Source organism: Suricata suricatta, chromosome 3 (assembly GCF_006229205.1).
Source record: "Suricata suricatta isolate VVHF042 chromosome 3, meerkat_22Aug2017_6uvM2_HiC, whole genome shotgun sequence".
NCBI lineage: Eukaryota > Metazoa > Chordata > Mammalia > Carnivora > Herpestidae > Suricata > Suricata suricatta.
This window is the reverse complement of record NC_043702.1, coordinates 146,489,363-146,505,397: the sequence shown is the minus strand read 5'-3', so window position 1 is coordinate 146,505,397 and position 16,035 is coordinate 146,489,363. Positions and strand designations below refer to the sequence as shown.

The 16,035-nt window shown below is 42.8% G+C and overlaps 1 long non-coding RNA gene across 1 annotated transcript in view; it reads left to right on the top strand.

Moving 5' to 3' along the window:
- Nucleotides 1–1,958, top strand: part of LOC115286751 — a 13,983-nt gene extending 12,025 nt beyond the window's left edge. The window contains exon 3 of the long non-coding RNA XR_003906253.1: nucleotides 1,793–1,958. This is a non-coding gene — a long non-coding RNA (uncharacterized LOC115286751). The remainder of the gene's footprint in view (nucleotides 1–1,792) is intronic.
- The last annotated feature ends 14,077 nt before the right edge of the window (nucleotides 1,959–16,035 follow it).

Sequence of the window (16,035 nt, the reverse complement as noted above, 5' to 3'; positions counted from 1 at the left end):
CCCCCTCCCTCTTGTCTGCTGCCTTCCCATTTCTGTGCTCTGGTTTCCAATCCCAGGGCACTACCTGAAGGTACAACAAATGGGATCCTGGCTCCCTCCTTTCCCCTTGACCCCGAACGCTCCCATCCCCCACTTCTGGCCGACTCCTTTTATCTCTCAGATCTGACTGCGGTGGTAGGACCAGGACGCCTTTCCTCCCTTCTCTTTCCTCACCCTCCTGGTCGCCTCCAGAATGCCTGACTCCTTCACAGAGATGATCAGAGTTTATTTGAATTCTCTGATCACTATTGTGTTTTTCCATTTCCTTGACTAGGACTTTTGAGGGCAGAGCCTTAGTTATTTGATCATCATTGTACTCCTGTAGACTCTATAGATGCTCAGTAAATGTTTGCTGAATAAGCTGTGGTGTTTCCTCCAAGCCTCAGTGCACTCAGTGGGCATCCGATAGCAGTTTTGTCTGTCCTCTCAGGCAAATAGAATTGAGACTTTGCAGATTTGACTTTATAGGAATGTACCACAGAAGTCTCTGAATAAAGGGGCGCCTGGGTGGCTCAGTAGGTTAAGCGTCCAACTTCAGCTCAGGTTCATGAGTTTGAGCCTCGAGGCAGGCTCCGCGCTGACAGTGCAGAGCCTGCTTGGAATTCTTGCTTCTCCCTCGCTCCTCACTCTCTGCTCTTCCCCCACTTTGCTTTGTCTCAAAATAAATAAATGTAAAAACAGTCCCTAATTAAGAATTCATTTCACTAGTGTTTTGAACTGTAAAACTATTGCCTGTTTCAGTCAGATAGCTTTGCTAGGAACCTCCTCCACCCGCAATGTAGCAGGTTAAAGCAACCACACGTTTAGGCCGTGATTCTGAGGTCAGGCAATTCTGGTCTGGGTAGGTCAGCTGATTTCTCCTAGGCTTGCCACGTGTCTAGAGTCAGCCCATGAGTTAAGTGGTGGCCAGGTAACTAAGGAAGGCCTTGCTGATGTGTCTCTTGCAATTGGCCAGAGAGCCTTGGTGTGTCTCCATGTGTCCCCTCCAGCGGGCTAGCTCAGGCTCATCCACACGGTGGTGTCAGGGCCCCAGACCCTGCAGGAAAGGTACCCTCACTCGGGACTTAAGGCCACCACTTGCATTGCAGTCACAGGACCAACTATGATGCAAGGAATAGAAAATAGACTCTATCTTTTGATGGGAAGTGCAATATCACACTCCAAGAAGAGAATTCGTGGTCATTTTTACAAACACCTCCCTGGTCACTGAATACATAATTTCCACAGTATCTGATAGATACTAAGCCCTTAATAAAGATCTGGGTTTTTGGGTAATTTATTGGCCACACACATTGGGTTGAAGAATGCCTAGGAAAAATTGAGTTCCAGTTTATCTTATTTTTGGATCCTTGCTATTAGTGTTATACAGAATGCAATTATTGCATAGCTATTAATAAAAATGTTAACATCAATACCTCAGATGCATTTTTGAAAAAGGGAGTTATTGAAGAATATTGAATTTAATGTAGAATTGAATTAATTAAGGATAATGGCCAAAAGCCTGATCGTATTGGACTAGTGCCTGGTAAGGATCAAAAGCTACAGAAAAGTTTGGTTTGCATTTAAAAAATATCTTGTGCATGACTCCATAGCTTTATGCCTCATTGTCATTTCTATGCAGAATACCTACTTACTCGAATTACTTCATATTTCTAAAATTGTTTTCTGTTTTGGTCGGGTTACAATTTTAGCTGCCTACCATGATTACAGGCATACCTCATTTTATTGTACTTTGCTTGGTTGTGTTTTGCAGGTAATTGTGATTTTTACAAATTGAAGGTTCAAGACTTCAGTGGGGGAAGTAACAGCAGATGTGAATATTAGCAAGAGAACCAGAATTAGCAGTGGAGCTGGAAGATGGGACTGAATTGTTGTGATCTCATGATAAAACTTGGATGGATGAGGCATTACTTTTTGAGAAAGAGCAAAATAAAGTAGTTTTTGAGATGGAATCTACTCCTGGGAAGATGCTGTGAAGACTGTTGAAATGACCACAAAGGATTTAGAATTTACATGGACTGAGTTGCTAAAGCAGCAACAGGGTTTGAGAGGACTGACTCCAATTTTGAAAGAAGTTAAACTGTGGGTGAAATGCAATCATTTCTACATTTCACAGAGAAATCACTCATGAAGTCAATTGATGTGGCAAACTTTATGATCAGTCAGTAGGCATCAGCCCCGAGGCAAGACCCTCCACCAGCATATTATGATTCTCCCAAAGCTCAGATGATGGTTAGTGTTTTTTACTGAAGTATTTTTTAATTAAGGTTGTACCTTGTTTTCGACATGTTATTGCGCACTTAATAGACCACAATATAGTGTAAATAGAGCTTTTATATGCACCAGGAAACCAAAAAAATATATTTGAGTTACCTTATTTGCAATATTTCCTTTATAGTAGTGCTCTGAACCAAATGGCAATATCTCTGAGGTCTGCCTGTATTTTCCTGATAGGCATGCTAGATTTGGGCTGCAAACGGTGGCAGAAATAAGGAGCAAGGTGAATGGTGTTTATCATTCTTGCATGCAAACATCCATCCATCCCACTAACACAGATGGTGCGCTACTTACACATCAGTCATTGCCATAGGAAGAAGCAAACAAAATTTCCTGCCTCCAGAAGTTCAAGGTTGATGCTGGGGAGAGACACACATAAGTATAGTCTCAGAAACAGGGGCTAATAAAAATTTACATATTATGCAATGGAGCCTAGGTTTTTAACATTTTTTTTTTTTAATATTGGTTCTTTTAAAAAACATTTTGTTTAAATGTTTATTTTTGAGAAAGAGAGAGCAAAAGCATGAGCCGGGGAGGGGCAGAGGGAGAGGAAGACACAGAATCCAAAGCAGCTCCAGGCTCTGAGCTGTCAGCACAGAGCCCAACACGGGGCTCAAACTCACAGACTTTCAGATCCTGACCTGAGCCGAAGTCAGACGCTTAACCGACTGAGCCACCCAGGTGCCCCTAAACATTGGCTCTTAGTATAGGAATGACAAAGCTAACAATCAACACCAGTATTTTTATCAAAGACATCCACCCAGATATTACGCCTAGAGATTTTTATTCATTAGGTCTTAGTGGGGCCAAAGCATCTGCATTTTGAAAATACACTAAGTGGTCTGGGGGTAGGGACTCATACTTAAGAAAAATGTTTTATAAGGAGGGGGGATGGACTAATGGGGAAGGGGCATTAAGGAATCTATTCTGAAACCATTGTTGCACTATATGCTAACTAACTTGGATGTAAATTAAAAAATAAATAAATTATTAAAGTACAAAAAAAAAAGGAAAATGTTTTTTAAAATGTTAGTATACAGTTTAGGTGCGATAGTAAGTTTTAATTAAGCTTGGAGGGGAAGAGAGGCCACATCTTTTACTTCTTAGAATGCACTAGTGTCATTAATAATTAGACACCGTTATTATAAGGTAATGCATGCTCAGAAAATGTATAAAATGTATAAATGTATTATAAAAAGAAGAAAGTAAAAACTAGGATACTCCTCCCACCCAGGGATGACCACTATTAACATGTTCATGAAAATTCTTTCACCTTTTTCCTGAAAACATATCACAAATGATCCTACTTTTTTGTATGGACTGTGTTTTTCACTAAATACATTGTGATCATATTTTCAAGTTATTAACTAATCTTCCATGGTGTTTTCAGCAGTTCAGTAGTATCTGTTGTACCTACTTTAAATTGTGTTATTTCACTAGTATCCCATTCTTGGTGCTGGGGATGTGCAGATGAGTAAGACATGGAATTTGTCCATTAAGACTTTGGTCTAGTAGAAGAGACACATATGTAAAAAATATATAACACAACTTAGGACTTACTATAAAGAATATCTTATTTTGTTATCTTGGCAAATCCAGATCTTCAGAATTCAGAATCTGCAGAATGTCCCTCAATTTTGCTTTGTTTCCTCATGTGTAGATTCAGGTCACGCGTTTCCGTTGAAAATCCATGCAAGTGAGTTTGCGTATGTCAGTGCGTCACTTCCGATGAGGTCAGTGCTAGGCCCGATTACTTAGTTCAGAAGCATTTCACCAGGCTTCTTTATTGCAAAGGTACTTGTCCCTTTGACAATTAACATGTAGTCTGTTGGTCAATACATAGAGTTTGTGTGAATATCCTTTCTTCCAGTGGCCTTTCACCCCGTGGTCTTGGCCTGAGTCCATTGTTTTGGTGATGGCTGCAGATTGGTGGTTTTCCAGTAGATCATGAGGTCTACATTTATTTGTTAGCAGGCTGTGATTTCATACAGCCAAGTTACTTCAGGAATCGTCTGAGCCTGCCAGATGTTACCTTACTTAGAAAACGGGTCTTTACTGATACAGTTAAGGATCTTTTTTTTTTTTAAATTTTTTTAATGTTTTATTTATTTTTGATACAGAGAGAGAGACAGAGCATGAGAGGGGGAGGGGCAGAGAGAGAAGGAGACACAGAACTGGAAGCAGGCTCCAGGCTCTGAGCTAGCTGTCAGCACAGAGCCTGACGCGGGGCTCGAACCCACGATTGTGATATCTGACCTGAGCCAAAGCCGGAGGCTTAACCGACTGAGCCACCCAGGCGCCCCGATACAGTTAAGGATCTTGAGAGGAGGACCCTAACTTTAATGACAAGTGTCTTCTGGCAGAGGGAGATTTAAGACAGAAGGAAGCAATGTGTTCATTGAGGCAGAGATGGGATTAAGGCAGTCATTACGATGGCAAGTAATGCCAAGAAATGCTGACGACCACCAGAGCTGAAAGAAGCAAAGGCTGGATTCTCCCTGAAGCTTCTGTAGAAAATACTCTTGCTGACACCTTGATTTTGGACTTCCGGCCTCCAGAACTACATTTCTGTTTTTTAAGCCACTTGATTTGCTGCATTGTGTTATTGCCGTTACAGGAAACTAATACAAAAGATAAAAAGGGTTGTCTTTGCCTCTCTGAAATGGTCTAATTTCATTATCCTGTCCATTTCCTCTATACCAAGTACCAAACCTGAAATGATCTTGTTTATTATTTGGATCTCCTGCTTAGAACATGTGCTTCCTAGGGGCAGGGATTTTGCTTATTTCCCTTCCCTGCTGCGTCCTCAGCAGCACTTAGCATAGTCTCTGGCAGAGAGAAGATACTCGAGAAATATTTGGTTGTCTCCTGACTTCCTCATCTACTTGTCTCTTACATTTCCTAAAGCCGGGGTTGTCAAAGTAGCTCAAGGGTCAAATCCAGCTGTCACTTGTTTTTATAGGATTTCTGAACTAAGAATTATGTTTCTGTTTTTAAATGGTTGAAAAATACAGGGCACTTCGGTGGCTCAGTCAAGTGAGTGTTCGCCTCTTGATTTCAGTCCAGGTCATGATCTCATGGTTTGTGAGTTCGAGCCCCACATCAGGCTCTGTGGTGATAAGTGTAGAGGCTGGCTTGGAATTCCCTCTCTCTCTCTGCCTCTCCCCTACTCGCTTTCTATCTCTCTCTCTCAAAATAAATAAAAATAAAAACTTTAAGTGGTTGGAAAATTAAAAGAAGGATAATTTGTGACATGCAAATTATACACACTTCACTTCAGGTTTCTGTGTATGAATATTAAGCTTTTTGGAACACGGCCACATCTGTTCATTTACATCTTGTCTATGGCTGCCTTCAAACGATACTACAGAGTGGAGTTGCAATAGAGTTTATGTAGGGGCACCTCGTGGCTCAGTTGGTTATGTGTCTGACTTTGGCTCAGGTCATGATCTCGCAGTTCGTGGGTTCGAGCCCCGCATCGGGCTCTGTGCTGACAGTTCAGAGCCTGGAGCCTGTTTCAGATTCTGTGTCTCCCTCTCTCTCTGCCCCTCCCTTGTTTGCACTCTGTCTCTCTCTGAATAAAAAATAAATAAATGTTAAAAAAAAAAAAAGAACTGCAATAGAGTTTATGTAAACTGAAAAGCCTAATATATTTACTCTCTGGCTCTTCACAGGAAGAGTTTGCTCAACCCTGTCCCAAAGGATGAACAGGAATTGTTTAAAAATTGATAGTCTCTCTGCTTCTTTACCCTCAGTTATTAATGTGCATGTTTAACTCTCTTTCATTCATACATCTATTTAGTCAACAAATATTGATTGAGCATCCATTTCTTCTTCCACCAGGTAAGCAAAAGTGCACGCTCTGACTGTCACCATCGCTGCTGGAGGTGTGTTCAGAGCACTGTGGGGTGTGGCCCCATGGTGGTGACTGAATTTGTGTTAATCCATCGGGTCTGTACCTCTTTATCAAGGTGGCATCTGGTGCCACCAAACAGCACATGCCACCATGCATCTCATGGAGCTTACCCCCAGCCTCTGCCAGAATCAGTAGGTGTTGAAGTGTAGGCAGGCTCTCATAAGTGGATAACTGTTCCTTAGATCAGTGTTTTCTACTCCTTCTGAATATCCATCTTCTTCACCTCATAGGGTAAGTACATCGAAAATATTCACAGGTGCCCTTTTTAAATTTTTTATTAAAAATTTTTAATATTTATTTAATTTTGAGAGACAGAGAGACAGAGCAGAAGTTGGGGAGGGGCCGAGAGAGAGGGAGACACAGAATCCGAAGCAGACTCCAGGCTCTGGGCTGTCAGCAGAGCCCGATGTGGGGCTTGAACCCACAAACTGCAAGGTTATGGCCTGAGCCAAAGTCGGACGCTTAACCAGCTGAGCCACCCAGGCGCCCCATTGTTGGCGCCCTTTTTCCTTTTCCACCATTTCCTCTCCCCTGTCCCAGTTATTACAACTACATAGCTAAGAAAGAGGGTCAGAGGAAGGAGAACTAATAGCAGTCAATGTTTATTAAGTGCACAGAACAGCATTTTTAATGTTTTTATATGCATTGTCATTTTTAATCTTTTCATGAAAATCTTTTCTTTAAAAGGTTGGTACTTTTATTGTTCTCCCATTTTACAGATGAAAAACTGAGCCTTGGAGAGGCAAAGCAATTTGCCCAAGGCAGCACTGCTTTAAAACAGTGGAGGCTGAAATTTGAACCCAGGCAGTTGGATCCTGGATCAAGCTCTTCCCTACTTTGGTAACAGGACACACACATTGGTGTCTAGCCGGAAAGCCGGGTGGGTAGAAAATGTGAGCACCTTCCTTCTTTGGTAGTGGCATTTTTGGTAACTCCCTCAGGTCAAAAACCTGAGGTGCCCTGCATCACAGGCAGACCCTTTTCGATCAAAGGGACTTGAGAGTCCTAACAGACCAGAAGTGGAATAAAGGACAAAAAGACTGATAAATGGGCTTTCCGCGGGTGTGGGGATAGCGTTACTCCGCAAAATGCAAACATCTTGATAAACCAGAATGTTTCTTGACCCAAACCATGATTGTCCAGAATATCAGGGGCCATAAATTTAGCAGAACTCACCAGACCAGCAGCGCCTGAGGCGACTGTGGAATGTTAATCATGTTACTGGGAAAACAGGAGTGGTCAAATAAGTAGAGGGAATGTTGAGTTAAACAAAGTAGAGCAGGATTCTTGATAGTAGATTTCTGTGATTCTCCAAGGAGGGGATATTGTACAAAGCAGTGACTGGACTTGGGCTACACGTGATGCCCACCTCATGGGACAGTGTTCTGGGAGCTTGTTTGGGTAATGACTCGTCAGGTCGTGCTTTTTCTCTCTCCAGTTTAGAAAGCAATCTCAACACCTTTAGAGACAACAAAAAACCCTGGGTCTTGTGTCCGTTTACTGCTACTTCTCAGCTAGGAAAGAGAAAGGAAAACACCATGTTTCCAGATACCTGAAAAACTTTGTTAGAAGGGATGTTGAAATTAACAATACAAAATTAGATTAAATGGTTTTTGAGGAGCTTTCAGTTAATCAACAGCGACATCTCAGTTACCATTAAAGTAAATTGGAACCTTTCTCAAGGGTTAATGTTTTACTTATTTTGGTTTGCCCAAACCTTTATATATTTCTTAAATACTGAGACTTCAGAATATAAAGAATGCTTAGTTTCAAATGATAAATGCAATTCACATTATGTGACTAAGATGTAGGAATGGTACCTTTGTGTTCTGTTAAAGTCAGCATGGAAAGATGTGGAATTTTCTTGTAGTTTTCAGGAAATAAGGTATCATTGTTAGGATAGTTTCCTGTCATAAAAAATTCTCCAATTTGCTTTTAAAATAGCAGCCTTAGATGTTGTTTTTGACTCAGAAATCTATAGGAAATCTAAAATTGAATGCTGTTTGTGTGAATGTGTGTGTGTCAAGGAATTTTCCATAATTTCCACAGACAAGAAACGAGATGTTTCTATTCCTGGTCGTGCACAATTGTAATGACGTAAATATTTACAGCCTGCACGTGTGAGGACGAACAGACACTGAAAGCTCTGTGTTGACTTTGGTGATGGGCTACGTGTGCAGGGGACCATCCTTCTCTCGCCGCCATTTCCACGGCACCCAGTCCTGAGAGTTGGTCGCCCCAGCCAGCTGTCATCTGTAGCTGTCAAACATTGCATGTTTGTTTGTTTACCTGAAGCTTCTTTGGCTCTGACCTTGTTACAAGCTTCCACTTAAAAACAGAGCTAAAACATTCCTGGTTGGATGGAACAATGATGTAGTTTTATATGCAAACAGCAGTTTGTCCCTAGTTCCTTTATGTAAAGTATCAGGAAAAGAGTCTTTTCAGTGTTAAATATTGAAGACTAAAAACCTAATTAGAGGGGGAGGCTGACACGGGGCTCGAACCCACGAACTGTGAGATCATGACCTGAGCCGAAGCCAGACGCTTAACCAACTGAGCCACCGAGGTGCCCCTCTTATTATTATTTTAAAAATTCTTTTTAAGTTTATTTATTTTGGGGGAGAGAGTGGCAGAGAGAGAGGGAGAGAGAGAATCCCAAGCAGGCTCTGCGCTATCAGCACAGAGATCAACGTGGGGCTCAATCCCATGAACCAAGATCATGACTCAGATGCTTAACTGACTGAGCCATCTAGATGCCCCCTCTCTTCTTTTTTAGTTTATTTAAAAAAATGTTTTAATGTTTATTTATTTTTGAGAGACAGAGACAGAACACAAGCAGAGAGGGAGCAGACAGAGAGGGAGACAGAATTGAAAATAGGCTTCAGGCTCTGAGCTGTCAGCACAGAGCCTGACGTCTCTCTTCTTTTTTTAATTATGGTACAGTCTATGACAAAATTCATCAGTGTAACCATTTTCAAGTGTACCATTCAGTGGCATTTAGTATATTTGCAAGGCTGCACAATCACCACCATTATCTTGTTCCAAAGCCTTCTGATCACCCCAAAGGCACCCTGTCTCCCCATTCTCTTTCCCGCAGGCCCTGCTTCCGGTCTCCACGGATGTACCTGTTGCGGGCATTTCATAAAAATGGAATCACGTAAGACGTGGCTTTTTGTGTCTGACTTCTTTCAGTCAGCATAATGTTTTCAAGGTTTGTCCACATTGTAGCAGAGGTCAACGGGTTGTTCCTTTTAATGGATGGATAATATTCCATTGTATGAATGTGCCACATCTCGGTTGGTTAGTCCTTCATCCACTGATGGACATTTGAATAGTTTCCACCCTTTGGCTACTGGGCGGCATGCTGCTCTGAACATTTATGTACAAGGTATTAACTGAAAACTTGTTTTCAGTTCTTCCGGGTGTGCACCTACGAGTAGAATTTCCGGACCATGTGACAATTCTATGTGTAACTTGTTGAGAAACTGCCAAACTGTTTCTCTCTTGTCTTCTAAATGCTTTTCTAAAAAATAAAAACTCACCACAAAATTGAAATTCCACACTCAATTCTTGTGCAGTTCAAAGAATGACTGTGTTTCTAGGCTGAATATTAAAAATCTAAGAATTTTCTGTGGGGATAAAATCACTTCAGAATACTTTGCTAAATGAGCAAGCAAGCTCAAGCTGTTTCTATTTATTTACTTCCTGCCAGAGGTGGCTTTTTCCTAAAACATTCGGCCTTTTACAAAATCCAGTATCTCTTAAGAAGATGGTTATAGATTATACTGTCATTGTCCACTTTGATTTTATACTTGTTTTTCTGGGTCAAATGGAAGCTCTCTAATCTCTTTTGTGATTTGGTTAAATGTAGAGTAATCCAAGGGCAAATCCGAGTTAGCTACTCATCTTTTTTTTTTTTTTTTTTTTTACTTTTGCTTAAATTTCATGGTTGCCCAGAGCAGGATAAAAAAGACCTAAAATGATTACAGATAATGCTGATAATGTCTGAACATCCAGTTGGCTGGTGAGTACCCTCGCCCCAGCACAACGTGAACCTGATGAAAAATGGGGCTTCAGGCTGCCACGGACAAAGTGGATTCTACCCCATTCTAGGAAGCTCCTCGGCCCTCAGCTCCTCTCTGGTGGCCCAGCCTTCCCCAAATATTTAACAATCAATATGTCACTGGTATTAGCCAGTTTGCAGAGGAGATGATGGCCCATAATATGATGCATGCGGTTCTGGAAGCCCCCTGTGGGTCAGGTGTAATACTGTGGTTGCTAAAACTTGAGATGGTTTCTGGGTATAGGTGCTGAGTTTTAGAGGCAGTGGCTTTGGGAGCGAGTTAGGGTAGTGACTATTTACCGACTGATATAGAAGCCTTTTGATATTTTAATAGTAGCCAGTCTGGGTATTCTGCTAATTAAAGATTCTGCTACTAGAAACTATGATTATATTGCTTCTTCCCTACTATCCTTCCCCCGAAATCTCTGTCTTACCCTACTGTCTTTGCACAAGAAATGGTTACTGCTTTTCCTACTAGAGAAGGCCTTTTTCTGCCTCCTCACCTCAGCTACTGAAGATGGAGGGACAACCATTCTACCCCAATCAGTCCAGGAAGGTTATGGTCATGACCAGCAGTTCCTTATGCTTTGAGGAATTTCCTATTCGATCTGTCTTACTTAGTAGGGCCAGAGTCTTTTTTCCTAAACTTTCAGTTGCACTTGGCCCTTGTTTTGTTCAATGATGAACACTTTTAGGCATTTTTCAATGCCAAAAAGTAATCACACACACCCCTGTCTCCACCAAGGGAAAAGAAAAACCACACACATACAGTCTTCGAATGGCATTCTAGGCCCCAGTCTCACTTCCAAGTTCTTTTTCAGTTACAATTTCTTTTATATACCCCTCTTGCAGCTACAGAAATGTGTTTTCTCCCCCAAATGTACCTTTTCATTCACGGTCTCCAGTGAAACTGAGGAAGGGGTTTGTCACCTAAACTGAGCAGTAGCCTTCTTTCAGGATTGATACAGGTACCTTAAGGCTGCCTGAGCCCCGAGCTTTCATGGCCATGGACAAATCTGCCTGAGAACAAACTCAACATGAGAGCCGGGCCAGGAGCACAAGGGATGGGAGAGTGAGCCCAGAGAGGCATCGGTTAAACCCTGGGCTCACTGCTTGGGCTTCTCTGCTGTTGGGACAACGAATTCCTTTTTTTTTTTTTTTTTTTCCCCTAATTTGTCACTTATGAGAGAGAGATGGCATGTTTTTCAAGGCACAGGACCCATGCCAGCTCCTTTGTGCTCCTCCTCAGCTCACATAATCACCTGACTCCCCTGCCTCCTCTCTCCTATGGCCTTTATTTGGGCTGTTTGACACTGTCTTGGGGCATGCTGTTTGTGTACACGCCTCATCCTGCTAGAAAGTTAGAGCCCTCAGGAGGCCCTGGAGAATTGAGATCAGACTACATGGCATTAATTGGGGGGGGGGGGGTGAGGCACTGAGTATGGGTTGCTCTTTTGTGAGATTAGACAGGGAGAGAGAGGAAAGGCTGGTAGGAAAAGGGGTAGGGTACTAGGCTCTAGAGGCTTTATGAAAGCTCAGGAATGCTCAAGAAGAAAAAAAAAAAACCCAGGCCTGGGAATGAGCATTCATGTTTATAAATGACAGGAGCCATGGAAGAGGAAGGAGGAGGGTACCGAAGCAAGAGGGCTAATTGCTAGAACATGGAGCAGGATCCGCCGGAGGGCTGGGATGAAGAATGAGAAGGAAGGGTATTCAGAGGCACAAGTGGGAGAAAACAGAATGTGTTAAGATATGGGGACATTTTAACACAGAGAGTGGAAGGAACACATCCTTTATTTTTTATTTTAATCTCATCAATTTACTGGAAAAATTGTCTAAATGTTTTAATTTAAGATTATTTTCCCTTAAAGCTGCCCTGAGGATTAAACAGCCAGGTCTTTATTTTTCTTCTAAGGGAGAGTCACCTCTCCCTAACCTCCAAAGGGGCTCCTTGTCCTACTACTTTTCTGCACCCACCTGTGCTCTCTCCAGTGTCCAGCACACAAAGTGCTAATGGTATCTCGTCACGTCATTTCTTGAAACAGTGCAAATGCTTCCTGGAAATCCTAGAATGAACTTTCTAGTCGTTAGCTTTGCACCTAATATTCTGTCATAGCCCAGCATCGGGGGATGTATGTGACACATGGGCTCTGCTTATTCAAACCATCTTCAAACATTTCTTACCTGCCCTCCCAGCCCCCTTGTCCCTGACTCACACCGCACACTTACACAATGCTGAAGGCACTTGATATTTTCTGCCAAAACTCTTTCAGCCCTCAAGATCTTTCTACATAGGGCTTCAGCATAATTCAGTTAGCATTGATTGAGCACGAAAGAGATGCCTGATTCTGTGGTGAGACTGCAGTAAGCTCACCCAACTGGCTGACTGGGTGGACTCCTCTTCTGAACATCTTCCCAAGTCCCTCTTCTCTGGCAGGTTTTTCTGGAACATTTAGAGAGGAACTAAGGAGCATTGATTATACATTAAGATGACATCATATGTGAATATAATTTAATTTACTTATGTAATTTAGCTCTGCATTTTTCCTAAGCAAAGACTCAGAACGTGAGCTAACTACCTCATCTTGCAGTCAACTACAAAATATTTTACATACTCTTTTTTGTTTTCCCTTTTTCTGAAAGTAAACTCCTCCTCCAACTTGGAGTTCAATATCACAACCCCAAGATCAAGAGTCAAATGCTCTACCAGTTGAGGCAGCCAGGTGCCCCAACATATTCTTTTTCGGTATTTTGGACATTACTGTACACACCCATATTGTTGCATAGGGTTATATGTATCGATCTTGTATGTTATGGACAATTCAAGGGATTTCCCAGGGAGTAATTTTGAGTATACCTGACTTTAGACCTTACACTTTCCTAAGACTGAGTTATGGTATGAGGTGGAAACTGCATAAACTATACTTGAAAATGTCTTAAGAAGGCATTGGGTTGGGGAGTGCCATTCAAGTTCAAGAATGATAGCTTTTCCTCCAGTGCTTTAGTTGAACATGAGATGAAGTTCTTGGCTTGTGTTTGGGGCCCAGAGTGTCTTGAACCACTAGACTCTGGCTGGTGTTCACCGTTGCAGAGGCATTTTTGGAATGAGATGCCCAAGAAAACCACAGAGTAATGTTCACTACAGGCCAGGCCCTCATTTTGTGGAATGGCCTGGGCTATTTATAATGTTTTATTTCTCTCTTAAAATGTTTTATCGATTTTTGAGAGAGACAGACAGAGAGACAGAGAGGAGAGACAGGGAGACAGAGCATGACAGAGAGAGGGACAGAATTGGAAGCAGGCTTCAGGCTCTGAGCTGTCAGCACAGAGCCCGATGGGGGGACTCAAACCCACGAATCGTGAGATCATGACCTGAGCTTAAGTCGACATTTCACCCACTGAACCACCCAGGTGCTCCTATTTCTTAAAAAAAACTTACTGAATGAGTATACCTGAATTCACTTAAGTCAAATACTGATATGATGTGACCCTACTGCATTGGTCTGAGTTCACGAGAGAATTCTAGTCTGGGAACGAGTTGGAGAATAAATCAGTGTGTAGGTAGTGGTGAAGCTATGAGTGGAGCTGTTTACCAAGAGGAGCATATGTCAGAAGTAAGAGTGGGGCACCTGGGTGGCTCAGTCAGTTAAGCATCCAACTCTTGATTTCAGCTCAGGTCATGATCCCAGGGTCATAGGACTGAACTCCATGTAGGGCTCTGCATTGACAGTGGGAAGCCTGCTTGGGATCCTCTCTCCCTCTCTCTCTCTGCCCTTCCCCAAGTCACACTATCAATCTCTCTCTCTCTCTCTCTCTAAATTAAAAAAAAAAAGAAGTAGGAGTGGACAGCAAGGGTGGAGCTTAGGTGAAAGCGGATGTTTATGGGGCAAGAGGAGGGGGCATTCCAAAAGGAATCTAGAACGGTATGAGCCTGGAAAGTGACTTGGAAGACAAGGAAAAGAGCTTCAAGAAAAAGACAGTGGTGAAAAATGTCTGATGCTATAGAAGGGGGCATTTCCCTATCTTAATTAAGCCAGATAAGGCTATAGGGTGTAAGTCCTTTGGAAGTAACAGCTTCTCCAAAGCATTCTTTGCTTCTACAGAGTTGAGAGGCTCATTGAGGGTAGAGATCAGATCACGGGGCAGGGAGGTGGGAATGGGACATTCATTTTTTCAGTAATGTTGGCTTGAAGGGTTGAAGGCAAGTGTGGAAGGTTACTGGAGAGAAGTGAGGGCTGAGAGAATGCTTTAAGATTAAATAGAATGGACATTCTTGAGCCTGTTTGTATGCTGCAGAGGAGAGGCAGTTGAAAAAGAGATTAGATATCCAAGGGCGTGGCAGAGGGGATGATCCACAGAATAAGGCCCTGCAGGATTTGGGAGGGGATGCTATCAAGGCCAGATCCTATATTTGACCTTGGACAAGAGAAGGGGGAGGAAAAGAGAAAGCAAGCTTTCTGCCAGCCAGGAATGTGCCTAATTTGTATCCATGTCCCATGCACACGGTGCCTGTCACACAGCAAAGTGTGGGGTGGGGGGGAGGTAGGGGGACATAGATAACGCTGGGCTGCAGGCTGGTGGGTTGGAGGGGTGGGGTTGAGGGTTCTGGCCCTTACCTGGTTCCCAAGAGAAGGAGGGGGCAGGGCCATCTGATAAAGGTGTCAGAAAAAGTGGTGGGTATTTGAAAAGGAAACTATCCGTTGGGAGGAAGAAACAGTCCTGGTAGGGACTCACTGAGGTCAGGGATCATGAAATTAGAGGCCAAAGCTGTGACATCGTGGAGTCTTCTCCAGCAATGTGCAGCTGCCCACGGATAGGAGCCAAGGAGGCCGGGCTGATCGGGTTGTAATCCAGGTGGCAAGAGGGTATGGGATTCCTCTCCGTTTCCTAGCATTGGCTTTCCATTTCTCCACCTTAAAGCTTGGCCCCTGCCCAGTCCTTGGACACAGAGTGGCAGTTAGTAACCCGGCTCTAATCAGGGCCAACCTTGGAACAAGCCTCGGAAGCCCAAGTTCCTGACCACTGGGCTTCTGGCTTCTGTATTGCCTAGCTCGACTTCATCCCTACTCTGCTTGGCCCTTGCGTTTGGGGCCCTGAGCCTCTTCTAGCTGCACAGGGAGACCTTTGCTCTGATCCTATTTCTAAGTTTCTGTTCCAGCAATCTCAGCCCTTCCGAGCCTGCCTTTTATGTAAATGTGTGTGATAACATTTATCTTTTCTTTTAGTTTCTTTTTCCAGATGATAAAAGTAATACATGCTCATTTTAGAGAACTTGGAAAATGCAGGAGGAACTAAAAACTCACCCATAATCCTACCTCCCAGGGGTAACTACTATTAACATAGAATTTTTCCACTCTGTGTATTTTTTGTATAAAACAAGATAATATTCTTTAAGTAACTCTGCATTTAATATTAAATTGCAAATTTTTTTACATGCCATTAATCATCTGTTAAAAACACAGCAGCATCACTGCATTTTATGGCTGTAGAGTGATGTTTTTAATCATATTCTCTTCTCCGCTTTGCTCTAGTTTGCCCCTCCCCTTGGGTTTGCGCCACTCCCTGAAGTGTAATTCGGGCTTTGGGACCCTCCGCATGCATGGGCTTCCCGGTGCCAGTCTGGATTCCCCCCTTCTCTAGGTTAGTAGGGACTCGCTTGGGTGGAACACCCCTTCTTCCCCTTCCTCTCCAGGTCACACCAAGATGCTCCTGGACTGGGATGGCTGCCTTCTCCTCTGCT